The 22,738-nt window shown below is 38.7% G+C and overlaps 1 pseudogene; it reads right to left on the bottom strand.

Annotated features, from left to right (window-relative positions):
- LOC141540964 (limbin-like) overlaps positions 1-22,738 on the bottom strand; it is a 153,191-nt pseudogene that overhangs the window by 70,832 nt on the left and 59,621 nt on the right.

Raw genomic sequence — 22,738 nt, 5'->3', positions numbered from 1 at the left:
GTAGAGAAACAAGAGTTACAGGGATAATGATAACAATATAACTTCTCCTCTTCCTCCTCTTCATATTTATATAGAACTTTGCTTGCCAAAAACTTTTCTAAAACTAACACCTCTTATTAGAGTGAAATAGAATTTTCTTTTTCCAAATAAGGAAATGAGGGCTCAGATATATTAAATAATTTGCCCCAAGCCCCAAAGCTAATAGATGCCAGTAGCTGAGCACCAAAGCTGAGCCCTCTGATATCGTATTCAGTGATACCTTTGCTTCTTCCTCTTGATTAACAATAATCTTTGTTTTCTCTGCCATATCTTGCTTCAGTCTGCTATGTACGTATTAGGAACTTGAAGATATTGGCTAAATTGAGCTTCTGGAATAAAGGAAGAAACTAGAGATTGATGAGATTAATCTGGGATGGCTGCATGGAGGAAATGTTTTTCCAATAAAAGAAATTAGGTTTCTTAAAGGTGGCCACTTGGTCAGAAAGATGACATCTCAGATGAGAAGGACAACCTGTGTATGATGCAGAGGCAGAAATAGGATAGTTTGTAAATAAGAGCATGAATAAAAAGTGTTGTCAGTGTTGCTATAGTTTAGTGGGGATGGGAGGAGATACAATTGGATCTGGCATTGATTGTGGGAGGACCTTGCAACTCATTATCAAGCACTATAATTTGATATACACAATTTCCAGGAACAAACACAACTTTCTGAAAAAGCTAAGCTTACAAGCAAAGCCATACTGAAGAGTGTGCTATCTTGTTATAGTTTGTAAAATATTAAGTGTGTGTGGAGGGGCTTAGAGATAGACTGGTAAGGAGTAATTATGAGAGTGCAGAAGTGGGGTAGTCACCACCGACTAGAATTGAAGAAATGAAGGAGATTGTGCTACATAAATCTTGTTATTATCCAAAGAAGGAAAGCCGTGATAAAGTAACAAAATAAAGACAGATTCACCAAGAAGGAGTTATTTTAAATCCATTTTCTGGGTCAGTTATTGATTCTGATGGAACCATGATGTGAACAAAATGGCCATTTCCTTCCATGCCTACTTCTCCTATATAATTCTCATTCATATCATCCCCCAAATCTTCCCTGGTATATCTTCTCAATATTATAAAGGCTTTCTTCTGTAATTTTAGCAATTTTTTTTCATGATCTGGCATTAATTAGAACTTCTTTCTACCACTTTTCATTTTCAGGCCAAAGTTCATTAATTGACTAATAACTAAGCATTTTTTTTTAGTATTAGGAGTTGATGGTTTCACTATCACCTTATCTGGCCACATTTGAAATGTGGTATAAAGTTCTGGGAGCCACTTTAGGAAAAACCTTCACAAGCCAGAGGCTGTCCAGATGAGTGAGAGGAATAGAAAATAGGGAATGAGAGAATCTGCTGGAGACACCAGAGATATATAGCCCAGAAAAGAAAAGCCTTAGCAGCAGAATGAGAATATTATTTCTCTCTTCTTCAATTTCCCTGTCTTTAAAATGAGAATAATAATTCTTTCCCTGACTTGCTCCAAAAGGTATTGGAAACATGCTTTGTAAACTCTAAAAGGCAATACAAAGGTCAGCTAAAATTTTTCAAATATTGGAGGAATGAGATTTTTACTTGATTTCAGGAGGAAAACTCCAACTAGTGAACAGAAATGACAAGATTGTCAGGCTCAATTTAAGGGGTAGGGAGTGTTGGGTAGAGGAATGGCAGGGGAGCTGGGAAAATTTCCTCACAACGAAAGACAACCAGTCCTGGAATGAACTGTCTTGAATGATTGTAAATTCCTCTTCTTTGAAAATGTTCAAGAAAAGGTTGGACAACTGCTTGTCACAGATGTTGTATTTGGCTCATACTAAACTACAACAATACTACTAAAACTGTTTATTCATGGATTTATTTATAAATTATCCACTTTTTGCCTCTGCATCAAAGACGGGTTGTCCCTGTCATCCTAGATGATATTTTTCTGACCAATTGGCCAGCTTCATGAAACCCAAATCTGCAAAAAATGAATGCTACAAATTGGACTAGCTGACCTCTGAAATTCATGACAACTCTGATATTTTATGATTCCCAAGGAAAGAAAAAATTCTTACGAAGGATGAAGAAAGAATGACAATTCTTTAGTATTCATGATGGTTCTAGGTCGAAATAAGGTCTCTCACGGTACGGTAATTAAGGTCTCTGAAAGGAATTTTATCCTTTCTCCCAAAACTGTCTCTGGGTATGATTCATGGAACCAAAAAGCTTTTGCCTTCCATGAAGAGCCTTAATAATTTTCACTTGCATAGACAGTTAGTTTGATCTATCAATTTACACAGCAGGGCCAGTTCAATTCACAGAAATCTGCATGCAAGAATCTAAATTGCTTAATTGGGCATTTTTGCATAAAGTAAAGTAATTGCTTTGAATACATTAGTCCCTTTTCTACGCTCCAGCTTTGTGCAACCACAGAGCAGCATCATTGCTTGAATTTCAGATGACCCAAGGAGGCTCACTTTGCATGGGACAAGTTATGGAGAGTTCTCAATGGATACTTTCTTTAGCACCATATCCATGATAACAGCCCCCTTCCATTTAGCATGGTACAGCTCAATCATTCCAATGATCCCCTTAACTTTTAAAACATCCTGGCTGACGGCATATCTCCTTCTTAGCCTAGTCGTTGCAGACAGACAAGAGTACAAGAGTTGAGTTTTTGCTTGATACCAGGAACTAATAATACAAGATTCTGCATCCAGTTGGCACTTAATAAGTGTCGTTGAATTTACTTGTATTCGCTATGTCTTATCCACATTTTATAGAGGATGTCCCAAAAGTCTTAAGGCAGTTCTTGGCTAACAAAACTTAAACTGGCACTGAGATTTTTGAGACACCCTGTATCTTAGTGCTCTACACACAATAAGTGGTGAGCTAAAATACGTTAGCTGAATTGAATTAGATAACTTTTTTTGTTTTATTCTAGGACTATAATTTCATCTAATAAGAAAATTCCCAGTGTGGAAATTCCTTCCTCAGATGCGCATCAGAAATTCATTTCTAACTTATAGTCTTAGAGCTTTGCTTTGGATAGTGGACGATTAAGTAGGTTTTCCAAACTCATGCAGAGGCGATACTTAGATCTAGGCCTTCCAGACTCTGAGGCTCTCTTCCTATTCCTTCTAGTGCCTCAAATACCACATGGGATAAATCTTATGAAAAGCTTGTATTTCCCTCAGGAGTTTAGAAAAGTTCTGAACAAAGCAGAGACAACACAATCAATTTTGGTTAAATTGAGTTAATCACGTCTAAATTCAAGTTTATATTCTTCATATAAACACAGTGAACCTCACCTAAATGATTGATGAATAAATGCTTGTGAATACTAACCTACATATCAGAAGAACTTTAATAATGTGCTATAATTTATATACTAAACTAGACAATGCTCACCGTCTCTGGGGCAAGTAAAGTTGTTCCTTCCAGAATTTGTGTGCTTAACCTAGATTGCAAGTTAATCAGTCAACCCAAATTGGGGTAGCTGGGTGCCATAGTAGACAGAGTGCTGGTCTTATAGTCAGAAGGACCCAAGTTCAAATCCAGCTTCAGACTAGACTGCAATCCTGGCCAAGCCAGCTAATGCCTCATTTCCTCATCTGTAAAAATGAGTTAGAGAAGGAAGTGGTAAACCACTTACGTATCTTTGCCAGGGAAACACCAAATGGGATCGTAGAGAGTCGGACATGATTATAACGACTCAACAATATTAAAGATTATTATATGTTTATATGTTCTGAGCACTATGCTAAGGACTGAAGACAAAAAAGAAAGGCAACAAACACACAAATGAGTTCTTGCTTCTAAGGAGCTCACAGTCTAATGGTGGAAAAAAAAAACTATATACAAATAACATCTTCCTACCGATTTTATTTGTACATAGCTGTTTGCTGGGTAACTGGTAAATATATGTAAATAATATGTATTTTATCACATGTATGTGATATGCATTCAGTAATAACAAATAGAGGAAAGAGATCAGGGTCAGCTTCTTGGAGGAGTTAAGACTTAACTTGGAACTTGAAAGAAGTGGATGATCCCAGGAGACAGAGATGAAGATGTTAAGAATTTCATGCCTAGGGGACTATCAGTGACAAGTCCTGAACTGAAATGTCCAACTATCATCTGTGTTTAAGGTTAGCATTTCTCCTTATTGACAAATAATAGCATTGCTGTCATATATCAAAAAGAGCTATTTAGTATCCTGGCCATTAATTATATTACCTTTTTGCATCATTTCACATCTTCTCTTAATTATCAGTTTGTGGCAAAGTTTTTTCTTTTTTTGCTTCAAATCATTTTCCAGCTTATGTTGAACAGAAAGAATCTCTGCCTGAGCTCGAGCCAACAGTGTTTCCATCTGGTCTTCATCCAAATACCCGGCTCTACATAAAAAATACATGCAATTTAAACCATAGTTTCCAAATTAATATTTAAGACTGAAAACTTCAGTTTTCTGGAAGGTAGAAGTTATAAAGCATTAAGACAACAATTGCAGCCATGAAATTAAATTAAAAGATGCTTGCTTCTTAGAAGGAAACTTATGGCAAATCTGGACTAAAAAAGCAGAGATATCATTTTGTTGACAAAAGTCCTTAAGATGAAAACTAAAATTTCTCCAGTAGCAATGTATGACTCTGAGAGTTAGACTATAGAGAAAAGTGAGCACTGTAGAACTGATGCTTTCTAATCGTGGTGCTGGAGAAGACTTTTAATTTAAGAATCCCTAGGATCGCAAAGGAATCAAATCAGTTAATACTCAAAGAAATTAATTCAGGCTATTCACTGGAAGTTCAAATACTGATGATGAAGCTTAAATACTCTGACCACATAATGAGAAGAAGGGGCTCATTGGGAAAGGCCCTGATATCGGGAAAGATTGAAGGCAAAAGGAGAAAGGCCGAGCAGAAGATGGGATGGATAGAGAGTGCCATCGAAACAATGAACTTGGACAGATTTCCAGAGGTAGAAGATAGAAAGATCCAAGGTGCTATAGTTCATGCATGATGGAGAGACTGAACAACAACAAGATTATAAAGGCGAGGCCATTTAGGAATAAATGGTAAATGACTTACATACTTGACCTCAGTCCTCTTGTGATGATTTATTGTAGTATAGAGATTACCCTCGATTCTCAAAAACTATGTCAGTGGAATTGAACATTTAATAGGCCCTACTGAGCAAGAGTGAGTTTTAGTATAGCCCCAGGGAGAATCTGTGTGTCTATTATTTGAGGAACACAATAGCAAAATTCAGAAAATCTCACAACCAGAAGGTTGACCCCCCCCATGGGATAAATTTTATCTTATTGTTTTGGTCATAACAATTAATTCATAAAATAATCCATTGTATCATGGAGGCTCTGGGCTCATTATTTATAAGGAAGACATCATGTAAATAAATTTGTGTGTCCTAGAAGGACTGAAAAACTTCTTGGCAGATACTCAACCTCAAGAACTCAAAGATATTATTGATCATTACCACTGTCTTCATGAAAGGTGATAAAGAGGAACTAGGTTTCTTAATTACTGTTTTCCATTTCTAGCAACATTTTTTTCAATTAACTCATTAACTGAATAGTAGCATACACTGTAACTAAGGTTGAAGGGTAATTTTAGGTCATTTAATCCAGTGACATTATCCATTAAGGCCCACAATGGTGAACTGACTTTTTCTTCTCCTAAGATCACAGAGCTAGTTAGTAATAGTTCGGACTAGAACTCCTAGCTTCTAGACTCAACAGCTTGTGATATCCCCAGCATATTTTCAGAATCACAGAAATATGGTTTTAAATTTACATATCTTAATAGGAGTAAAAGTAAACAGTAATGATAGGTATTTTTAAAAGCTTTGAGACTTGCAGAGTAATATCTAGTATTTTATTTTGTCCTCATAGGAATCCTGTGAAGTGGGTATTATGGATAATAACACCCCCATTTCACAAATGAACAACAGACTAAGATAAGGTCACACAACAAGGAAGTGTCTGAGGAGAAATTTAAACACACCTCCATAACTCTAAGCCCAATGTTCTATCAATTGCACCACAACCCAGAATTTCTTCATTCAGAGACCAGTGTACAATATTCTACATTCTATTAACAACAGCAAAGACAACGAGAACATTTTTGATTTCCATAGTCTTTTCATCTGAGAAAATTTCTCATGATCATTCTATGAACTAGTAGAAGTTTTTGCAAGACCAATTTACAAATCAGGAAACTGTAGCTTGTAATTTAAATGACTTATCCAAAGCCAAAGTCAGCAAATCATCAAACAGAAATAGGACTGAAAATTCCATCTCTGACTTGTGAGCTCAGTAGTCTTTCTGTAATCTTAACCTGCCATTATTAAAAGCAGACTTTGGGACTTAATAGATTCAGATTTCCTAAAACCATCTCATCTGCAAGGATCTTCCATGGTGGTATGACTACATTGTACGAACCTAAGAAATCTTAGTGTTCAAAGGGACTTTAAGACTTTTTTTTACCCTGACCCTGCTTCTAGGCAGCCATGATGTTAGCACTGAGCCCTTAAGTGATTTTTTTCAAGGTCATATAGCTCCTAGGGGGGATGGCACCAGAATCCAGCTTCCTTGCTTTCTACTGAAGGGCTCTCATCCACCACCCAAGATGTCTTTGCTTTTTGAGATGATGATTATGTGATCCGTTCCTGGCCACAAGGATAACGAAGGACCTTTGAGGATTAGGTCAATAACACTGAATACTTTGGGCACGCCCAATCTTGACTTGAGAAGATTTGAGTTAATATCCCAACTCTGCCAACTTACTACATCACCCTGACCCAATCTCTTAAGCTCTATGAACCTCAATTTCTTTACCTATAAATTGATGAAATTAGACTAGAGAATCTCTTAACTTTCTTCCAGCTCTAAATCTATGATTCTAGGAGACAGAAATTAACCAGGAATTTGTCATTAGAATACTGACTGTATTCATAAATACATTTGAATAGTGTAGGTAAATTAGTGTATGATAGTATGAACCATTCTTATTCACTTCCAATTTTAGAAAGTCCTCACTAAATTCAAATCTGTCCCTTCATCTATTTTTTTAATATTCCCTTTTTTCTTTATTTTTAAACATTCTACATAACAAAGACACATAATAAACAATTCAAATTTAAAACTAAATAATGATAATTATAACTCATATCACACATTTATATCATTTCTAAAGTACTTCAAGGATTGTGAAGAATTTTTGAAACATCTTATCAGATTTCCATAAGAACTTTGAGGTCAATGTTATAATTTTTTATTTTGAATTTTATAATTCTAAATTTTACAAAAAGGAGAACTTTTCTATATACAGAGGGGATATGTGAAAAACCATGCATCTCTACTACATACAGATCACTATCTAAAAAAAAGGCATATTGGAAATTTGACTTTCAAAAGTTACTTTCAAAATATATCTGTTGCTCACAAGTTCTTTGTTTTCTATAATTTGAAAACTTACTTTTTCTGGCAGTTTTATAGCTAATTCTACCTTAACCCTTTTTTTTTCTTTTTTTTTCTTAATTTTTATAATTATAACATTTTCTTTGACAGTACATATGCATAGGTAATTTTTTTTTACAACGTTATCCGTTGTACTCCCTTCTGCTCCGAGTTTTTCCCCTCCTTCCCTCCACCCCCTCCCCTAGATGGCAGGCATTCCCATACATGTTAAATATGTTATAGTATATCCTAGATACAATATATATGTGCAGAACCACATTTTGTTGTTGTTGCAAAGGAAGGATTGTATTCGCAAGGTAAAAATAATCTGGGAAGAGAAACAAAACAAAACAAAAAACAAAACAAAACAAAAAAACAATGCTCTCAGTTTACACTCATTTCCCAGTGTTCCTTCTCTGGGTGTAGCTGATTCTGTCCATCATTAATCAATTGGAATTGGATCAGCTCTTCTCTATGTTGAAGATATCCACTTCCATCAGCATACATCCTCATACAGTATCATTGTTGAAGTGTATAGTGATCCCCTAGTTCTACTCTTTTCACTCAGCATCAGTTGATATAAGTCTCTCCAAGCTTGTCCCTTCATCTATTGCTCTACAACTGTCTGTGCTCCATAACTACTGAAGTCACTGTGAAAACATCCTTGTAATACATTTTAATTTGTTGATATTTATTTCAAAAAAAAGCCCTTGAAAACAGGACACAATAATTCAGGTGCAATCTAAATAATGCAGGGTATAATAGGACAGTCCTCAGTCCTGATCTGAATAATATTTTTACTAAAGCAGAGTAGGAGTATTAAGGTACTTTTAAATATATTTTTAATATTTGTATCTAAATGCTGACTCCTATTAAACTTTTAAGTCCACCAAAGTCATCAGCAGATTTTTTTCCTAGATGGAGTACTGACCAAGCATATTTCCTCCATCCTATAGTTCTACAACTCACTGATTGACCTAAATGACTGTTGAACATTACCTTGTTGGTTTCGGATCATTGTTTCAATTGGTGAAAACAATTTGGAATTTTATTCTATTAGCTATCATATTCGCTCTTTTTGGTTGTGATGACTCACAAAATTTAGAAAGGTGTCTTCGTATGGCAAATGGCAATCACTGCTACCAAAGTTAAATAGTTCAGATCCAAGGAGAATCCTGGGATACACCACTGGAAACCTCCTCCTGCCAACATGATATTTATCTAGTCGTGAGGAAGAATCCATCCAACTGTATCATCTCAATAAGAAATCACATTTAGGCAAAGAGCAGATTCTGAAGGACATGAATGTAATCTTGAATCCAGTTCCTCCGACTTGGGAGCCAGTGAGAAGATAATGTGCGCTCACAGAGTCTATTCTGCCTTTTATATTAGCAAATTACAATATGGATCAAATAGCATTTGTAAAGTGCATGCTATATGCCTGGCACTCTGTGAAGCTCAGTAGATACAGAAAAGAAGTAAAAACAGTCACTGCCCTCAATAAAATATATACTCTAAAGGAGAGGCAACGTGAATAAAGATAGGTATAATCTCTATAATGCATTCAGAGGGTGAGGAAAGTGCCCTTGAAGAAGGCAGCACTAGCAGCTGGGAGTCCAGGGAGATCTGATTGCAGGATGCAGCATCTGAATGGAACCTTAAGAAGAATCAGGGATCCTGGAACAGAAGGCACAGGAGAGAGTGTTTCCATGTGTGTTGAATAGTCGGTACAAAGCCAGAGCATCATGCACAAGGAGCACAAAGCAGGTTGAATGATTGTGCCCCAGGATGTGTGGAATCAGTCAGTCTCAGCACTGTGCCAGGAAGTGGGGATAAAAAAGGAAAACCACTATCCAACAGATCTTCAAGGAATTCACTTTTTAAAAGGGGTCAACTCATAAATAACCAGACAGATAGAAGATCCTACAGCAGAGATGGGGGACAATCTTAGAGGGAAGGTGCTAGGGGTAGAGACCTGGAAAGCCCTCCTGCAAAAGGGGGGATTTGAGCAAGCCAGGAAAGGTGGTTAGCAAGGGCGTTCCAGGTAAAAGGCAGAGTTAGAAGGGACGGGAATTCCAGTGCAGTAAACCAACAGCAAATAAGTCATTGTAGCTGGATCAAAAAGTGGATGTGAGAGGGGAAGAAATATGTAAGAAGACTGCAGATGTAAGGACTTGGGAAGGGCTTTAAATATGAAGGAACTTGACTTTTGATTATAGAGGTCGTACAACCATTCATTTCCTTTGAACCTTATGACATATCCCTAAAACATGTAGGTATTATACCCCTTAGTTTACAAATGAGGAAATCAAGTATTCCAAGGTCACATTGGTAGCAAATGGCAAACCTGAAAGTCCTGCCTGCTAAGCCCTCTCAGTCACGCTTCAGTAATCTGCCTATATAAGGAAAGCTGGGGAAAATAATCTTATAGCTTACGCACCTAAGCTATATTCAGAACAGGTCAAGACACAGCCAAAACATAAGTGTGGATCTCCATGTTAGAAGATGGACGAGGAGAATGTTTTGGTGACAAATAAGCAGGAATTCTGGTGCCTGTGCAAATCCAGTTGTCTACATGTTTATGTTTGGTTATCTTAGCCGAACTCACAAGAGAAACGAGGCTACTGGAAGGGATCAAGAGAACACAGCTTGAGAGGTTAACTCCTCAGGAAAGAAATGTGCCCCCCTCCTTTAGATGTCAATACTGAAGACCAAAATCCCAAGCACTTTTATCCTAGTTTGGCTCTGCAAGTTTTGATAAATAGTGTTTTACCCAGAGCCATTACGACTGGTATATAAACATATTGTCTTCCTGTTAGAAATAAAAAGTAAAAAGGTTTGTCCCCCCCCACTGGATTTTTAAAAATTGAAGAATGATGTATTATTTCATCAGATGGGAGTATTATTTAAACATGATAACTAAGAAGAGAGCTCTGAGAAGGCAGAGAAAAATTCTTATCAGTACTGTCCCACTGGAGAGTAGAAAAAAGAGGGATCATAAAAAGGCTCATTTCTTCTGAAACTTTCAGGCTACATAAAAACTCAAGGATATTTTCAAAGAGGCCACAATTGGATCTTCTGAAACATCTAGTTCTCTGCTTTGGACACACGGGCATGTTTTAGAAGCCTATGGGATATCCAAATGGAGAGGTCCAGCTAGCAGCTAGAGACACAGTAGTGGAGCTCATGAGGAGAGATGAGCGTAAACTGTGTGAAGTTATATTTTTTTTACACACCAAAATTACTCTATTATTTTTGTAGAGATGGTAAGTGAATACATCAAAGCTAATGAGGTTACTATAAGAAAAACTGTAAAAATAAACGTTAAGGATAATGACAGAGTCCTGGGGTAACTCAAAGATAGCAAGTTTTGGAAGACCAGCAAGACAAATAGAGGTCATGTGGCAGGTGATATTATCAATGTGCCAAATGTTGCAGAGCAGTCAAGAAGCATAAGGATTGGTGAGAGCATTTGATTTAGCAAGAAAGAGATTATAGGGACATTAGAGATATTGTAACAGTAATAGGAAAGGAAGTTCTATTGTAAGGGATAAAGGAATAAGTAAAAATGAGAAAGTGATGGTGACAAATACGGCAGATTTTTCCAGGAGTTTGCCTATGAAAAAGAGGAGGCAAGAGCTGTAATTAAGTTGTAGAGTTGAGGAAGAGAATGACATCACTCAAAATGAAAAAGGAAATCACTGAGATCTGGCCACGGCCCATTTGGGGTGCTGTCTTATTTTGGATATAAGGTTTTAGGAAAAACTGCAAATCCAGAGGATTCCCAGAAGTGCTTAATCAGGGAATCAAAATGATGGCAGAGGACACTTTCTACACTTTAAAAAACCATTAGATAGGGAGCAGTTAGGTGGCAGTTAGGGGCGCAGTGGATAGAGCACCAGCCTTGAATTCAGGAGGACCCAAGTTCAAATCTGGTCTCAGACATTTCACACTTCCTAGCTGTGTGACCCTGGGCAAGTCACTTAACCCCAGCCTCAGGAAAACAAAAAAACAAAAACAAAAACAAAAACAACAATAACAAAAAAAACATTAGATATATTCTGCTTGTCCCCAGGGGCAAAAAAAAATTGGGCCAAAGTCTAGAAATTATAAGGAGGCATTTTAGCTCAATATAAGAGAGAAAATGGAGAGATTCCAAACAATCTGTCTTAGGAAGCAGAGTGTTCCATTTCTGAAGATTTTCAAGTAGAGGTAGAATGACCAGACTATGTGCAAATTACTTGGGATAACTGAAAATTTTGATTGTTTCTTTTTGTGACAGCAATGACCATGTGAGGGTCCTTCTACTGATGGCTGACTCAGATCATCCAACTTTGATCAGAAATAGTTAGACTGAGCTGCTTCCGCTAACTGTAGTGAATTCTCAGTCCAGTGAGAATAAGATTTCATGCTCTATATAGTTGTTGGATTGTTGTTTTTATTGTGTATCTAAATTCTGTGATTTTTAGGAAAGTATTTCCTTACAAGAGAACATACACAAGTTGTCGTATTTTAAGAGCATACTGCTTTAGCCATTGTTGATTTGGAGAAATCAAGCATTCCAAATATTATTCGAGTCCAAAATGAAACCAATTCTTGGTAGAAATAAATGAGAAACCATCGTTGCACAGCAGTCCAAATAACTCTCAGAAAATAAGCGAAAAGCTCCAAAGGAACAGGTAGTTTAGAGAAAAGGGGAAGTGTATTATTAAAGAACCTTTTACAATGCACCTTTATCTATCTTTAAGTCAGAGGAACACTGAAAACAAAAAGAAAAAAGAAAACTTAATCATTGCTATAAAGAAAAAATGTTCGTCATAGTGGACAAGATAATACCAAGAGTGGATTGCTAAAGGTTTTTAAAAACAATTGTCTATACTAAAGAAACTTACTTCCTTCGGGCAAGATTATACTAAAACCACTGTCAGAGAAGGTAGGTGAAACTAAAGAATTTGATTATCTTTATAAAAGTGTAAAATATTTACCTCAAAAATATTTGGGGATATTTTTTTTTACTCTCCAGGGATCTGGAAATCTGCTACATTTTAAGAGACTGACAAACTCTGATAAGCGTAGGATCATTCTGAGAATACTGAGAAAAATAGCCTTGATCTTTCACTAATAAGGAGATGGAACACTGACTGTAACACAACCTTTCACCATATCACACATCATAAAAGGTTAAGAAGCTTATCCAGGTGATGTAGATAAACATGTTACAATGGCCTAGGAACCAGTCATTTAAACACCTTTGAAAAAGTATGGCTTTTAATCAAGGATAGACTTGGAAAATTATGCCAAAGGTATAATTAATATTCAGTATGAGAAGAATACAATTTCATGATGAAAAATTAAGGAAAAGGGTCAAATACTTGTGAACTTGATGTAAGTAATATAAAACAAATAATTATATAAAAAATAGGATGCACTTTATGTTAATAGTTATGAAAGATATATTGTTTTAAGGTTTATTAGATGTTAATAAATGTAATTATTTTGCTTTCTTCCTAAGAACTCAAATACCAGGGTATTTGTAGAGATGCTACAGAGAGAATTAATGACGATTAGATTAGAGGATCACTGACATGCTTTTCTCTTATTCATGATATTCATGAGTCTCATGAGTCTATAATATAGAGAAAGAAGAAAGAAGAAAAGGAAATGGAAAACACAAGGGGAAGGGAAGAGAGGGAAAAGAAGACTAATGAACAACAAAGGGAAATCTCCAGAAAGGATGGTATAAGCCTGTAAACTCTCTGCCTTGGGGGAACGTGAAGCTATTATATTGCTTAATCTTGGACATTAAGAACTGCAGTAGACCAAATTTTTACTGTATCCATATTAAGTTCAGTACCAATATGATAAGCCTTTGGGAAATGGGGGTCATCAGGCTGCCTAAGGAAGGGTGAACCAGCTTAGTTGTAAATGGAGAAGCTAAAAGCCTCTGTGCTGATTATCAGGGAAAGCAAGAAAAGAAAAGAAGGAATAAGGGAGCAAAGGAAGGAAGGAGAAAGTGAAGATGTGGAAAGAGAAAAAGAGAGAATGAATAAGAGAAGCATAGAGAATAAAAAAAGGGAAAGGGGGGAATTGGAAAGAAAAGGAGAGCCATTGAAGGGAGAAAGAAGAGTTAACAGATTGGAAACAAGGATGGGGAAGAGTTCAATAGTCATCAACAACAGCAAAAGTGGTAAACATACAAAAGGTCTCTCTGAACAGTGACATTTAAGGAAACATTTTTGAAAATTACTCTATCATAATGTTGAGGTTACATTTTATGACATTCTGTATTTTAGAATAATCTTGAAGGAGCATTTTAGCAGCTTCCAACTTTAGGTCTCCCTTCGAAACAGCACTTTTTATTTGTGTAAAAAAGATGTTGTGCAGTTCATTTGTTTAGAAAATTGCCAGCTCTCTGCAAAATCTTCCTCTCTTTTGAGCAAGAGAGACTTCCTCAAGTGGTCCTGCTCACATCGGGATTGTGCAGCAAATTTCTATATTCTAAAGCAGACTGTTGAAAGAAGAAAAGAAATGTCTATTTCATGGCTAACAGATCTAAAACGCACACACACATATACAAATATATTTATCAATGAACAATGAGAAAACTGTTGATTACAGAAATATCATCAAAATGTGTCCTCCTTTAGAAGATCTATGTTTAACTATAAGTGAGGCTCTTGTAAAATATATGTATTGTAATGTAGTAGCAATAGTCTTAAATATATTGTCTCAAGGAAATGTGTGAATATGTGGTTTTATGTTTACTATGAATAAATCACCTTATATCTCTGAATATCTGTAATACAACAGGGTTGGACAAATCAATGGTAAATCCCCTTGAAATTCTAAATACTTAAGTCTCTCCCAATTCTTTTTTCTCTTCTAAATCAATCAGAACATAATGTTGTGGTTCCATGCTTTCCTAGAAATCCACAAGGCCTCATCAGGTGTTAATTAATTTTACACCACTTATTTATAGATGCCTTGTTTCATTTGGAGGCCATTTTCCCCCCTGTTGTTAATATTTTCCTTATTGACTTATGTGATTAGCAGTGTATGAGCTCAAGGACTTGAACTGAATTTTCTTCCTGCTGAGATTTTTGGCAATTTCAATCTCTCCATTCCTGGACCCCTTATGTTCCTTTTTATTGTTCATTTTTGGACTCTCTCCCCTTCAATAGATATTTCCTTAATGGGGAGATCTCCAGACATTCTCCTTGCATGCTTTACAATCAGTTTCTATGCCTCCAGTAACTTCTAAGTGATACAGATCTGGTCCCAACTGGACACATGACTCCTTCCCTCAGCCTAGTGTGGTGATATACAAACAAATGTCACCATCTTGTTCTGGTTCCTTCTTCTTCAATCGTCTGGCTGAGCTGCTTTGCAGCACTGAAGAGGACCTGGTCCTCTCCCTGCCAATGCTAGCTTTTGCCTTTTGGTTTTCTGCCACGGGAAGAAGTAGTATTCCCAGGAACACATAGAACTGAATACACGCATGTATCTTTAAAGTAGAGATTTAGCTTAATATACAGCTCTTTTGGTCCTCTTTCCTATTCCGTTTTGTTTGGGGCTGTTTACATTTGTTGACTGTTATCAACTTCAGTGATATAATTTTTAAAAAGATGCCCAGAGTACTTGGAGAGAACAGTTGAGAAGAGTGGTATTTTTGGAAGTCATATTGCAAAGGGGTTAAAAGTGGCAAAGAGGTAGGAGCTGTGAATACAGGGGAGACTGGGAGTTTAGCAGTCAATCAAAATAGAACTGTATTGGGATAACAGTAAGAAATGGCATGGGGAGGTTTTTGGGTTATTTTGTATTAAGGACAAGGCAAAGATGAGCATTTTTCTTATAGAGTAAAGTATAGACTTTGTCTTCAGGGGAATTAGAAGTTTACTATTGAATAAGAGACTTAAGAGATGCTCATATATCATTACAGTACAAGGCAAAATGTGAAAATGCAGCAGAAATTTAAGGATCGCTCCTAGGAAAAGGATGTGGGAAAGTTTATAAAAGGAGAGATGATGTTCGAGCTTGAATGTTGGGTCAGAATTCACCGGGCATGTGGGAAACAGTTTGACTACAGTTGAGAGGAGCCCAAGAAGTCCCATTTGGATAAAGTTTTCAAAGCACAAAGGGGAATAGTGGGAGACAGAAAATCAACTTGGAAAATGGGTCTGGGCTCAAAATGTTGAATGAGTAAATATCTAACGTCTGTTTCAGACCATCATTCCTGGCTTCTTTTCATCCTACACAAAACAGATAAGCAGGATCAAGAGCATGTGATGAAAAAGGGTCCAGGATTCAGTGATGATGGACACTTGTTATTCCATCAATGTCATCCCCTCATTTGATATGATCAAATGTGACAGGCACGAACCATTCATTTTTAGGTCAATAGAGATGAAATGTGGGGGGAAACAGACTATTAAGTTTCTCACCAAGGAGAAGTTTAATCGATTCCAAAGTAATCTTTCATAAGTTTCTGTGGAATAATATTTTTGCCAGAGACTGAATAATCAGTGTTTGAGCTTTACTTACTAACTGTAATTTTGGGGCAAACTCTTTACCCCCCCCCATAGCTTTTTGCATCTGTGGATAATACTTCCATGAAGTAAATTGTTCTAAGGAAAGCACATTGTAAACTCTACAGCAGTATAGAAATATGAGCTATTTATTTTATGTTGGTTATGATTATCATTACCCTTATATTATTTAGCACATTAGTGAGTCATTCTCTAGTACAATGGAAAAGGCCCTCCCAGAGGGAGTTTTCCATATTGGCCATCTTCTTGCTATTACCTCCCCACAATGTCCAGTTCTCGAATTATGAGTCAAGAGCAGAGCAGCTCTGCCATTTTCCCAGGATGGAGTATGTCAAACTACGCCCTTTCAGTTCCACTCCCCATTTCTGCAAGTTTCTGAACCAAATGCTTGCTCCTTATTCACCACCCCGCTCTGTGAGTTGTGGTTCCCATTAGAATTTAAGCTCTCAAAGGGCAAAGGCTATTTGTACTTTTCTTTTTGTATTCTCAATGCTTAATATGTTTTATTTTTTTCTATTCATTCATTTCATCACAAGAGGCTGCGTAGCTGTCGTGGTTAAGGCATTAAAGTTTCCAACAAAAAGCTTTTCAGGCACAGCTGGAAACCGCTACGTGGCAAAACGATGATATTCCGTGAAAAACTGTGAACCAACAAGCACTTTTCCTCGTATAGTCAGAGAAGGAGATTCAGAAACAGAGACAGAACTAAAGGAAGGGGGGCCGACTTACTCTCTCACTGACGTGCTTCAGCAGCTCCTCGGCCTCCTCCATGGCTGCCATCTCCCTCTGACACTGAGCCTCTGTTCTCTTCCTCATCTCCAAGGTGCATCTGCCGTCAGAGCAACCATCTTCCGATCATCCTCCTCTTGGACTTCAGTCTCCATCATGAGAAACTGCTTCTTGAAAACGGGGCTCATCCTTTTCTCCATGTGGGGGGAGAAGTTGCCATGGAGAGTCGGGTTTTTCAATGGCATGCCCATTTTGTCTTTGCTGATCTGCATCCAACAGGCCTGCAGGTCCGCGTCTGCCCGGGGCAGGGTGGCTATCTCCATGCTACAGAGTGGAAGGAGAAATGTTTAGACCCTGGGAACACATGCAATTTCCACTGCTGTAAGTGTCCCGGCTTGCATGACTAGACAGAAAGATCTAGCTTCAAACCCATCCCTAGATCAAGAACACTTCACTGAGTCCTTATGAGATACAAGAAACTTGGCTAGGTGCATGGGGAAATAGGATTATGAGATGTCTGCCCACGAGGTGCTTTCCATGCATCTAGGATAACAATACTCTTTCAAATGTAAGACAGTTCAGTGTAAATGTAAAACAGTAAACCGCGGTATGGCAGCCACAACAACAGCTAGCAGTTATACCCTACTGAAAAGATATATAACTTGATAGCCGTGAGTATGCGATACATACATACACATACATGTACATGTGCATGTTTTCTCATTCCATCTTCACCCCACCTTGTGAGGTAGATGCTGTTTTTATCCACATTTCAAAGATAAGGAGAGAGGATTGGTTCTAGAAAGAGCACACAGCCTCTAATCCCGCCTGCCTTCCTTCACTCCCTACGTTATCTTAGTCAAATTAATTTCCTGCAGCCGCACTATGTTTGTCATTAAAAGAAGGACACCAGACTAGGTGACCTCGGAGGTCTCTACCAGAATAAGAGCTACCATCACGTAATTACATAAGATGAGGCGGCAATTCATTCAGTTCCTGACAAATGCGAGGGAAATCACAGAATATGATAAAAATTACAGAACACTAGAGTCGGAAGAAACCTTAGCGATCAGCTATTCGGACCGTCTCACTTGGTGTGTAAAGAAACTGAGGCCCAGAAAAGAGAAGGGAATCGCCTGATATCGTGCTGTGAGGTAGCAGCCAATCCTATGGGATGTGGCCCCGAATAGTGCATGGGGCCACAGAGGAGTCCCTCCAAACGTTCTCCCCTAGACCTCAGGGTTATGGAGGGCCTATTCCAGGAGCTCACTCAGCTAATGGACTCGTATCGACCTAGCCGCAGTATTCAACTAAAATGTCATCCATTCTGTTAACACATTGATATCATTTTCAAAAGCATCTCTTGGATGCTAATTGCTAGAGCTCTTCTTAAAGTGATTACAGCTTTCCTCCGCTGTGGGTGGATGGGAAACGAGCGATTGCTGGCATGTGGAGCACTTGCTTTGCACCCAATCCATCCAAAGGACAGAGTATCTCCAGAGGCAACTCTCTCAGAACTGGAGTTTGAATGCAGGGGCTGCCCTGCACATTTGATTGTACACACAGGCGTGTATGGATCCATTCGGGAACACTATATACGTGTGAACATTTGCAAAGTCCCGTCCCATTTCATCAGTTGGGAAAACCCTCCATGCAGGTAGCTTAGCAGTCTCGTCTCTCATTGGGAGTCTTAGAGACAGGCCCGTGCTCTGTGTGCATGTGGTACATGTATGTTTGGTGTGTATGCCCATGTGTAAATCTGTGTGTGTATGTGCTCAAATACGCACGTGTGCTTGTAAGATTAGAAGGCTAGCAGCTTAAAACTTTCGATGCTGAGCTCTGAACCAAGAGTTACGTAAAACAGGCACAGCACAGGTCTGGACAGAGCCCTGGCATCTTGCCCCACCCCCCCCTCATCCAGGTGCTGCTGCCTGCTCACAACACGGAAAGCTCCTTTATCTGATGACATTAAGGGAGCCATCCATGTCCCAAGAAGGGACTTGTGGCACCTCACCCTGCCCTGCAATGACTCCCAGCACACTTGTAGCTCTCCAGGGTTCTGACCAGGGTGTCACTACGGTGGCAGACTATGCTCTCCTAGACAAGGGTGTGCTTCCTGCTGCGAGCCAGGATAGTGGAGCCCTCCACTGTGAAGGAAGCAGCTTCAAATAAGTCCCTCAAAGTCAATTGACTAGCATGAGGGCTGCCTCATGGGTCGGCTTGTGGCCTCCTCATGCTAAATGCTGTAGCTTTGGAACTCCCCAGCAGGCTGCATTGACCTGAGGGAGGAGCACATTAAAGAGCAGACCATGGCAGGAAAAGAAGGCACGCAGGAGCCCCCATAATTTCTGCCAGCCTGAGCCCTCAAGCTCCAAAGGGTCTAATGGCATTGCTTTCCCTCCCGGGACCCGGAATGAACAGTGCTCCCACCATAGATCATACTCTGACGAGATAAATGTTTATATAGCTCACGGCAATATTCTCTGCTTGGCTCTCTTCCCTCCTCCCAATTCAATTTTGGCCCCTCAAGCATAGAGATTTTTCAACTTAGGCTATTTTATTTCCCCCCCAATTCTGCCAGAGCTCATAGCATTTATTTCAGTAGAGATAAAATGTACTTCCAGAAAGGAACAGCCATTAGCTCCAAACCCTCCAAAAGAAAGAAAGGTGTTCCAAGAAGCCAACAGTAGGAATGGTAATGCTTCCAGCCACTATTTGTTAACCTGCCTGATTAATGAAAGGGACTAGGGAAGAACCTGAGTGTGCACACCCACATACAGGAGAGCATTAGTGCCGGAAGGGACCAGCTGCTGATCCAGTCCGATTCCTTACTCCCAGAAACAAAGCAAGATCCGGAGCAATGAAGTCCTCGCACAGTCACACAGACAGGAGGTAAAAGCCAGTCCCCAAACCCTGGCTGCCAGCCTGCAGGGAGAGGGTTTCCCTGCTTTGTCCTGCCGCCTCCTAACTGTGGTAATGAAGCTCAGGGTTAAATATGGGCATGTGGCCAATTGGCGGCAATCCAGCATGCTCAGTGACACACAGACCACTTGCTTCAAGGTTTTATGAGAAAAGAACATTTTTCATAAAGTCTACATTGCCTATGGAAATAGATATCTTTGTAAGATTCTCCATTTCAGATCGCCTGCCTTTGTACTTTATCTTGTACCATACTAGGAGCATATTCTAAACATCTCCAAGTTTTCTAAGAGTCCACAGTGTGATCCAGCCTCTATTTCTCTATTGATATGAGTATGGGATCTACAGAAAATTAAAAACTGGGAAAGGCAGTATTGCCTAGTGGTTAAAGTGCCCAAGACTTGGAGTCAGGAGGACCTTCCCCAGACCTAGCAGTATGACTTGGAGGAGTTTTGCAAACCCTCTGTGCCTCAGGATCCCCAACTGAGCAGTAGGGAGATGGAGACCAATCGCTGGTCTCCAAGGTCCCTTCAACTCTAGGGTTCAAGATAATATGGTTCTGTGATGAATCTATATCATAAAAGCATCACAGACACATGGGAAGGAGTCCAGAGTTCTGTGGGACACATTTGAGGAAGGATAATATCATCTGACATGTCCCGAGCAGGGTGGTTAACCGAGGATGAGGAGGCTGCATTCCAGGGGAGGCAGTGTGCACAAGAGACAGAGCAATGGAAGGAAGGAAGCCTTTTAGGACAATCCCACAGCACATGATACTTGTGTGACCCTGGGCCTCAATTCCTCAGCAGTAATGTGAGGAAGTGGCAGCTGATGGCTTCTAGGATGTCTTGCAGCTCTCAATCCATCACCCTGTGACTAAGTCTGAGTCCGTGACTAGTCAGTCCACTAGATTCGTACAGGACGAAGCATTTGATGACTAAGTCCTTACTGGAAGGGAATGAAACAGAAGCAGTGCGTTACTGGCAGGGTAAGGTAGGCTTTAGTCACACATAAGGAACAAAACAATAGCAAAATCTCCCCTGCACTTAGGAGGAACGGGCTACCTCAGGAATTATTAGCCTCTCCATCACGGGTTCTTCAAGAAAGTCTGCTGAATGACTTATAAAGGAGGGGGAGCTCACTCACTTAGAGGTCGGACTAGAAGGGTGGTATTCTCATAGTTCCAACTTCCAATATTTTAAAACATTTTCAATTAAATTCCCCAGCATTTATTAACACCTTACTATGGGACAGGTACATGCTAGGAATAGAAAGAAAAATACAAATCCAACAGTCCTTGCTCTCAAGTACTTTTTACTCTACTTCCTTCCTTGATTGGACAGGAAGCACTTCGAAGGCAGAAACTGTCCTTTTTTATAATTTGTATAGTGTCTAGCACTGGGACTTGTGAATTCAATGTGGATTTGTTTTACAGAGTTGAATTTACATGAGTTAAGGTATTCAAAAGTGCTTTAAAACGATCAAGGACAAATAAACATGAATCATTGCTATTTTTATTAAAGGCGAAAGGATTCTAGGATTTTACTAAGATTCTACATAGTACAAGGAAGAAGAAAAGAGTCAGAAAAAGGGATTAAACATTTATTAAATGCCTACTATATACCAGGCACTATGCTAAGTGCTTTGGTCTACAGTCACTCTGAAGATAGGAGCTATTTTTACATCTATTTTAGAGTTGAGAAAACAGACAGTCAGGAATTATATGACTTGCTCAGAGTCACACAGTATCTAATACTGGATTTGAACCCAGATCTTCTAGACTCAGTGAACAGAGCCCTGAATTTGGAGTGGAAGACTCAGCTTTGCGAGTTCATATCCAGGCTCAGACACCTCCCAGCTATGTGGCCTTGGACAAGTCACGTAACTCTTGTTTGCCTCAGTTTCCTCACTGGTAAAATGAACTTGAGAATATAATGGCAAACGACTCGAGTATCTCTGCCAGGAAAATCACAGTGTTGGATCACAGAGAGTCAGACAGGGCTGAAAATATCTGAAAGTCAAAACAGCTTCTAAACTCTATTCACTGCACCACCTAGCACAAGACAACTGTTTGGAATCAAAAAGGCCAGTTTCAAATCTAGGCTTCACCTCAAACCAAGAATTTTTTCTTTTTCATTTTTTAAATAAATTTTGTGAGCTCAGTTTCCTCATCTATAAAATGGGAGTAATATTCACATTAATAACCCTGTGGGAGTATTGTTTGGAAAGGTGTCTAGGTAAACCAGAAAACCCCAAAATATCTATATGTGAATTATTGTTATTATTAGAGGTTATATTATTATTGTTATAATATATTATGCCATGCATAACATGATTTAACAAATACAACAATTTATTTTCTCTCTCACTGCTTTGGGTACAATAGGATTCTATCACTTCTCTTGGAAAAATCTTCAATGATTCTTCATTGTTTACCAAATAAAATCAAGTTACTTTAAGATCCTCATAACCAGGAAGCAGCCTAGCTGCCCACCTTACAATCCCTGCCCAGGATAAAGCGAGCTACTTGTTATCCACCTGAACATGTTCCTAACACCCACCTTTTGGCTCTGCCCTTTTCTGTTATTTAGATTTCCCATTCCCCGATTTCTGCCTCTTCACAAACATATAATTCAAAGAGAAACCCATTCTCTGGAAGTGATCTCTCTTTCCTTTTAATTCATCACTTGTTGGACTTTTGTGCTTACCCCGGTATATACCGTCTTTTTGCTTTTTTGTATTTTGGCCTTCTTTTCTGCTCTTGTCCCATTTTAATTTTCACTATTGTATCTGGCTCACCAACCCTATTAAGTGATAATATCATTGAGGACAATGGTTTTCCTCTCCCAACACAGCACATTTCCAATAGGTAGACATTACTCGTGGGACCTTATAAACATTGATTGACTGAATGAGTACATTGAATACATATGCAGTTGCTCCAGTTGAATTATCCCTCCTTCAATCAGTGAATACTAATAATTCCTGAAAGAACTGTGGAAGGTCCATATCTCCCCCTCAAAAAAGTACAATGGCTTAAAACGGCC

Source organism: Sminthopsis crassicaudata, chromosome 4 (assembly GCF_048593235.1).
Source record: "Sminthopsis crassicaudata isolate SCR6 chromosome 4, ASM4859323v1, whole genome shotgun sequence".
Classification (NCBI taxonomy): Eukaryota; Metazoa; Chordata; class Mammalia; order Dasyuromorphia; family Dasyuridae; genus Sminthopsis; species Sminthopsis crassicaudata.
This window is presented reverse-complemented; position numbering and strand designations above follow the sequence as displayed.